Here is a 6,930-nt window from a genome sequence, read left to right as displayed (position 1 = left end):
CATTTTGTGTTTTATTTAATTTAACCTTGACATGACTATATAATGATATATCACAATAGACGATTCCTCCATTGTATAGATGGGGAAATCAAAATTTGGGGAAGTCATAGGTAGGAAGCCATAGAATCACATTTTGAACACAGGTCATTCTAACTCCAGAGCTGCTGATCTCAACTGCTGTCCTCACTATGAATACATAGTCTGTGCAGCTCACCTGTGGCCTGACCGTTGGACCACAGCCCATTAGAAATGGGGTGGACTCTACAGACGGATGAACTGCATTTCTACAACAATGCTAGTTGTTATGAAGAAGCACAATTCAAAATTTTCCATTTCTCAAATTAGTGTAATCTTAGTGTACTTAAAAATATTAGTATTAGCCAAGAACATATGATTTATGGGAAAGAAATATGGATCAGAAAACAGGCTCTCTGAACTCTATTACCTTGGTAGTTCTTATGGATTGAATGTCTGTGTCCTTTCAAAATTCATATGTTGAAGTCCTTATCCCCAATGTGATGGTATTTGAAAGTGGGGACTTGCAAGGTAATTAGGTTTAAATGACAGTTATGATGGTGAAGACCCAATGATGGGATTAATGCCCTTATAAGAGGAGAGAGATACCAGAGAGCTTGAGTACTGCCTGCCTCCCTCTCTCCCTCCCTCCCACCTCATCATCTCTTCCACCCTCCCTCCACTCCTTTTCTCCCTCTCCCTTCTTCCTCCCTCCCTCCATATGTGCTCACTGAGGAAAGGCCATGTGAGGGCACAGTGAGAAGGTAGCTATATATAAGCCAGGAAGAGAGACCTCACCAAGAACTGAATATGCTGGACTTCCACCTTCCTGCTTCCGACCTAGAGTATATAGAATTTAAACCTTCTCTCAGAAGTGTCTGGTAGAGCTAAAAAAGAAGACAATCAATCAAGCGTCACTTGAAATTGTAATTGGCTCACTAATAATCCCAGGACAAAGTTAAAGATCACAACTCAAGCATAAGCCCCCCTTTTCTAAGACTGCTCGCTACAGAGATGTTTTGATTATAAAAGCTTGGGCTGAGTATGTCGTGGAATGGGCTGCAAAAAACCCATATGGCATCCTTACAGCAATTATTTTGGCCCTCACTCCATTGTTTCTAGCAAGTGCTATACTGTCCTGGAAATTGGCCAAGATGATTGAGGCAAGAGAAAAGGAGCAAAAGAAAAAACAAAAACGTCAAGAAAACAGTGCAAAAGCTAAACGGCTTTTAGGATTGAAAGACTGAACAGGCTCTGTAAGCAGAGGAAGATCATTTGGAAAATTATGCAGCTTTGGAAGGAGCCACTGAGGTTTCTTCTCTGGATTTTATGACAATATTTAGTAAACAAAGCCTGAGCATATGGAAGAATCATGTTAGTTTTGTCTATTGTAGCAACTTTTAGGCTTTGGTATAGAAATCTGTTGACAGTTATTGTAAATTGGCATTTATTATGCTACAAATTCTTTAAAAACTGATTTAGTCATTTGCCATTTTGCTGTTTATGTACTGAAATGTAAACATCCTATGGAGAAAAAAAAAAGACTTTAGATTATGAACTCTATTAAATAATGGCTTAAAATGGGGCCCTGTTCTGGACAAAGGAAATTAAGAATGTGAAAATGAGAATTGTCCGAGGTGAAAAGGGAGTTTTGGCTTCAAAGAGATACAGTATATTAATTATATCTCTTATCATTATTGCTTATTGTTTAAAATAGAATAATTTCTGGCTTTCTCAAAGAAAAATATTTATTAATCAATGAGCACTTCTATTTTCTTCATTTTAGTCTTTGAGATACTGGTAATCATCAGACATTCTGCATTTTAAAAATCTAATTTTATAAAGATTCCTGTTATTGGGCGCGCCGAGTGGCGCGATGGTTAAGAACTAGCTTGGGACGCCAGAGGGCCCCGGTTCGGATCCCACATATGAGGGCCAGTGAAACTGCCCTCCACAGCTAAGATGCTGAACAACAGCTCAACCTGGAGCTGGGCAGCCGTGGGTCGCTGGCGACGGCGAAGACTGCAGCCCCTGTGGCAGTAGGTTGCCATGGGCTACCGTACGTAGCCAGCAGCCAGCATGAGCGGCCAGCAGCCGCAGTGAGCGGCCGTCCAGAAGCCGGCGACTGATCTGCCTCGCCCAGGAAGAGTGCAATGATGGTGCCAACTTGGGCCAGTGAAGCAACGTCCTCCACAACTAGACTGAAGAACAAAATGACAGCAACTTGTCTGTTCCCCTTCCCCCAATTCCCCAGCACTGTTCCCATCCCCCCAATTCCCCAATAAAAATCTTTAAAAAAAAAAGAATCCTGTTATTATCTTGACAATGTAGAATACCACCTACTTGATTTAACAACTTTTATACTTAAGAATGTTGCCATTTTCTCAGAGATGACTTGTTGAGTCACACTATGATTTCAAGCTTGCAGTAAAAATGCCAAACTTTGTAGTACTTTGGAACCAGTTTATTCTAACTTGTGCTAAGCAGAATTGTGAAGTAGTTAAAATGTCTTATCTGATAATTTGCTGATGTTATAGATATTTTTATTCCATTCTTTGTTTTAATTCATGTTAGTGAGTGATGTCCTATACTTTTTGGTCAAACAAGTTCAGGGCGAAAATTAAAATTTCAAATTTCTTTTAAGTAACTCTTAAAGAGTAAGTCATATTTCACAAATGATAAAGAAAGGCTTAACATTTGGAAAGAATTTGTTTGGCACAGTAGTAATTGGATGAGGAAGATAAATTATGTCAAAATGAGAATGTGTTATAATTAGAAACAAAAAAGCTAAAGACTATTTCTTTCAGTTAAGTAGTATAACTGGAACTTTTCACTATCAAATATGGCTTTTATAAATGCATGGTCCCATAATTTTACTTACTGTCAGTATTTAATTGCTTGTTAATGTTTCCTCACCTCTGATAATGAATTTTAAATTACAAAAATTGTCCAACAGCTTTAATTTAAAAACAAAAGTAGATATTGAAATAAATTTGACACTTTTATAAGGAGAAAAAAAAAAAGAACTAAATATGCTGTCATCTTGATCTTGGACTTCCCAGCCTCCAGCATTGTGAGAAAATAAATGTCTGTTGTTTAAGTCACTCAGTCTATATAGGATTTTATTATAGCAGCTTATCTAGGCCAAATCAATAATTGAAATCAACAGCTGGATGGACACCCTCCCTGTGTGTGTGTCCGTGAACTGGATGCCCCTAGTCAGAGGGTTCTTGGCCATATCTTGAGACTCCCTCAACTCTCCACATGAGATTTGGTGTTCTTTTTCTCATTGGTATTTATGAATAATTTATGCAATGACTTTTACAAGACCTTGTAGGGAAATACATATGCACTGCCTTATTATTCTTTATCCAGTGAGATGCTGGGCATCACCTACCACCTGTAGCCCCAGATGAACAAACAGGGAGGCATGTAGGTGATTCCCACAACTGAGAGCAGAGCCAGGGTCTGCACAAACCACTGGCCTGCCTGCCTTGTTCCTTGCTCTGGGAGGCCTTGATGGGTCTGAGGGAGGCACACCTCAAGGGGACTGCAACTGCAGTGTCTCTGAACACACAGCAGACTCCCAAGCTGTGTGGTCTCCCAGGAATTTGCCACAGGGAGTCTGGTGTGTTCAGAGAGACTCCAGCTGCAGTCCCCTTGAGGTTGTAGAGAAACGTGTCCTGTAAACACAGACAACTGGAAAGCTGTGGCTTGTGAGGGGAACACCAGAGTGCCTCAGACGTCTTAACAACCGGGTCCCCCCTCTGCAGAGGGGCCGCACTGCTTCTCAACTGGTGGTGACCCATCAAATCCTCAAGTAGGAGGAAACTGAAGAGGTCATTTGTCCAGTGTTTCTCGGTCTATGAGGTACATATGTTTCACCTGGGGGTTTTACTATAGCGGATATTCGTATTCAATAAATCAAGTGTGGAGCCTCAGTCTGCATCTTTAACAAGCTCCCAGTAAGGTCAGTGCTGCTGGTCTGGGAACCACCCTTTGAATAGCAAGGATTTACTCTCTCTCTCTCCATGTCAAGGTAGGCTGAATTTCAGCGACCATCTCAGTCAAATAAAAATCCATTCTTCTGCAGAGAAGGAAATTCTCTGTTTAGCAGCTTGCTTACCTTTCAGAAGTTAATTAGCAGGGCTAAAGTCCATTGAGGCCATTTTGTCAAGCCCTGCTCTCCGTAGAGATGGAGACCCAAAGCAGCCCTCTCTCATATCATAATCCCTGGCTATTTAAAGACTACTGCTCAGATCTATTTTTAAAAGCACTGCCTCTCCCTCTGTTCTTATACCTGCATTATCCAGTTTGGTCAGAAGGAATAAAACGATTGGGGCACATTGGTGGAGGAACTGGCATTTGGAACATTCATGTGGCTGCTTATCCAATTGGAACGTCCTCACATTCCCAAATACTCTCCACTCTCAGTTCTCGGTATTAAAGAGGATGGCGGAAGTTATGAAAGCCAAAACCTAGAGAACGACAATCTCCATTTAACCTTTAGCGTCATCGCTACTCTCATCAGAACTTGATTACAGTGTTGTTCACAGGTGAACATGTGACCTAGTTTGGGTGTTCTCTTTTCTCCCAGCAGAGAGACTTGGAAGCAAGGAGTCAGCCATCTTCCGAGGCCAAGTACAGGAACCTGAATAACCCACAATGTGAATGAGAGTCGGTAGGTTGTATTTTAAGTACCAGTAATCTGTGATAGGTGCCAAGCCACTTCCACCTCTGTTTTTATCTCCCTGAGCTCTGTTTCCTTTCTGTTCCAGAAAGGTCTCCCATCAGCTTTTTGCACCTTTGTGTGACTTTAAATCAGTGTGTTTCCTCTCTCAGGGGGGCTTGTATTAATTTTTTTTTCATAGCAAGTGCAGTTTAATGAGCACCTCAAGGCTTAGGGGGACTAGGAGCGTGGGGTAAAAGATAGGATGTGAAATAGCTGTCCCTTGGGAGCTGCACCACAGTTGTGTATTTCGGTTAAAGCAAGTGACTTTCCAGGTGGAATCTTGGCTCTGAGATGGCCTCAACTACAGTCATTTTAGTAGATTCCTTAGGACTCAACCTAAATAGCAGATAGTTATCCCACTCAGGGCTTGTATTTTTAAACCTTTTTCTCTGAGTAAGGAATGAGATGCGTCCTTTGTTAAAGGGGCTCACGGCCTCCTGGTATGGTATGTACCTGACTGGAATGGCATGGTGGGGCTGCTCAGAGACAGTACCTAAGTAAGGTAAAGAAGCTGTGGCCACTTACAGTTTCACACGGACATCCTGGGGGGAAGGACAGACTCTTCCAATGGAAAGTGAGGCTTCCAGGGGAACCTGTGCAATTTGCAGGTTTGCAGAGTGCAAGAGTCTCCGGAAGCCCACTGTTGCTCTGACCCCACCTTCTGCAGAACACCCTGGGTCATTTCAAGAAGGTAAAATGAAACAACCGGAGCAGGGGACGAGGTGGTGACTCCTCCTGGTGTATTCTGACAGCCAGTGTGTGTAGGGTGCTCTGTATGGTGAATATGACTCACCATCCTTTTCATGACTGTGGGCCCAGGATTCACAATGTTCAAAAATTAGCAACCAGCCTTATACATCCACAGAGTAGTAAGACACTTCCCGTTGGAAACGCTCAATCACCGGTACATACATGGAGAAAGGGAAGGTTAAAAGGTTGTAGATTAGTATAGCTCTTTTGGTTAGCCTGGAAAATCTTTCTGGAGAATATAGTTCTCTTCGCTTCACCATTTATTACCGATCATTCATCCATTCAAGGACTTTTTCAGGCACATCATCCCTGTGCTATTCTAGGTCTGATGGAGGCACCAATAATGTCACAGGGTTCAAAATTCAGTGAGGGAACCTTGGGTAAGTGACTTAATCTCTTACGGTTCCCTCATCTGTAAAGTGGGGATATAATGTACCTGATTCTTTGGATAAGGTATATATAGCTCTCATCAGAGTGTCTGACATTTAGCAGCCATTTAACTAATGTTAGCTGTTAGCTTCTGTTGAGAAACAACAGGTGTGGGACTAAGATTATTGGTGTCCTGGTGTGCCTGTTGGTGCCATAGTCAAATCTCCCCCCTGTAGCTTAGGGCTTCTGCAATGTCACAGCTGGGAACTTAGCCCCAGGGGGAATGGGTCCAGAGATGCTGAGCTCAGCATAAGCCTCCACTCCATTGGACAAACCTCATCCTCACTCACTTAATCTAAAAGGAACTGGATAATCAATTAGTGCTTGGCGATGAGGAGGAGGAGGAGGAAAAAGAGGAGGAGGAAAAGGAGGAAGAATCTGTGTAACGTATGACTCACTTCTCTAGTCATTCATTTTATGAACTCAATTTTATAGTCATCATTCATTTCCCCTTTAGTGTGGAAAGCCACCCAATCAGCTGCACAATGAAAATTAAGCCTGGGAATGCCAAGATATGTCACTGGTTGTGGTCCCACAGCTAGAAAGGGAGAACTCAGGTTGCAAAACCAGGGTCGCCTGCCTTCCAGGCCTGCAGTTTCTTTGGGCCTCAATTCCTTTCCTGGGCCTCCTCCTTGATGAGGTTTCTGGACACCTGCAGGCACTGATAGTTTCTGGTTTGAGTACTTGCATAAAACTCCTTACAGGTATCTGTTAACATAATGTTATGGTATTATCATTAAGTGCCTGTGAGTTTCTAAATAGATCCTATTTATTTTATATTCCCGGTGACCCTTTCAAGAGCTGCTTCTGGTTTGGAAAAGATGGGATCGGCCCTCTGACCTTCCCCACTGAGGACCTGGCTGGTGGTGGTGGTGGTAGGGTGGTGGCAGGCAAAGCCCTCTTTAAAGAGGCAGCTTCAGGGCCGGCCGAGTGGCGCGATGGTTAAGAACTCGCTTGGGATGCCAGAGGGCCCCGGTTCGGATCCCACATATGAGGGCCAGTGA

This window comes from Hipposideros armiger, unplaced genomic scaffold (genome assembly GCF_001890085.2).
Source record: "Hipposideros armiger isolate ML-2016 unplaced genomic scaffold, ASM189008v1 scaffold_22, whole genome shotgun sequence".
Classification (NCBI taxonomy): domain Eukaryota; kingdom Metazoa; phylum Chordata; class Mammalia; order Chiroptera; family Hipposideridae; genus Hipposideros; species Hipposideros armiger.
The sequence above is the reverse complement of the archived record's forward strand: the minus strand, read 5'-3'. Positions refer to the sequence as shown.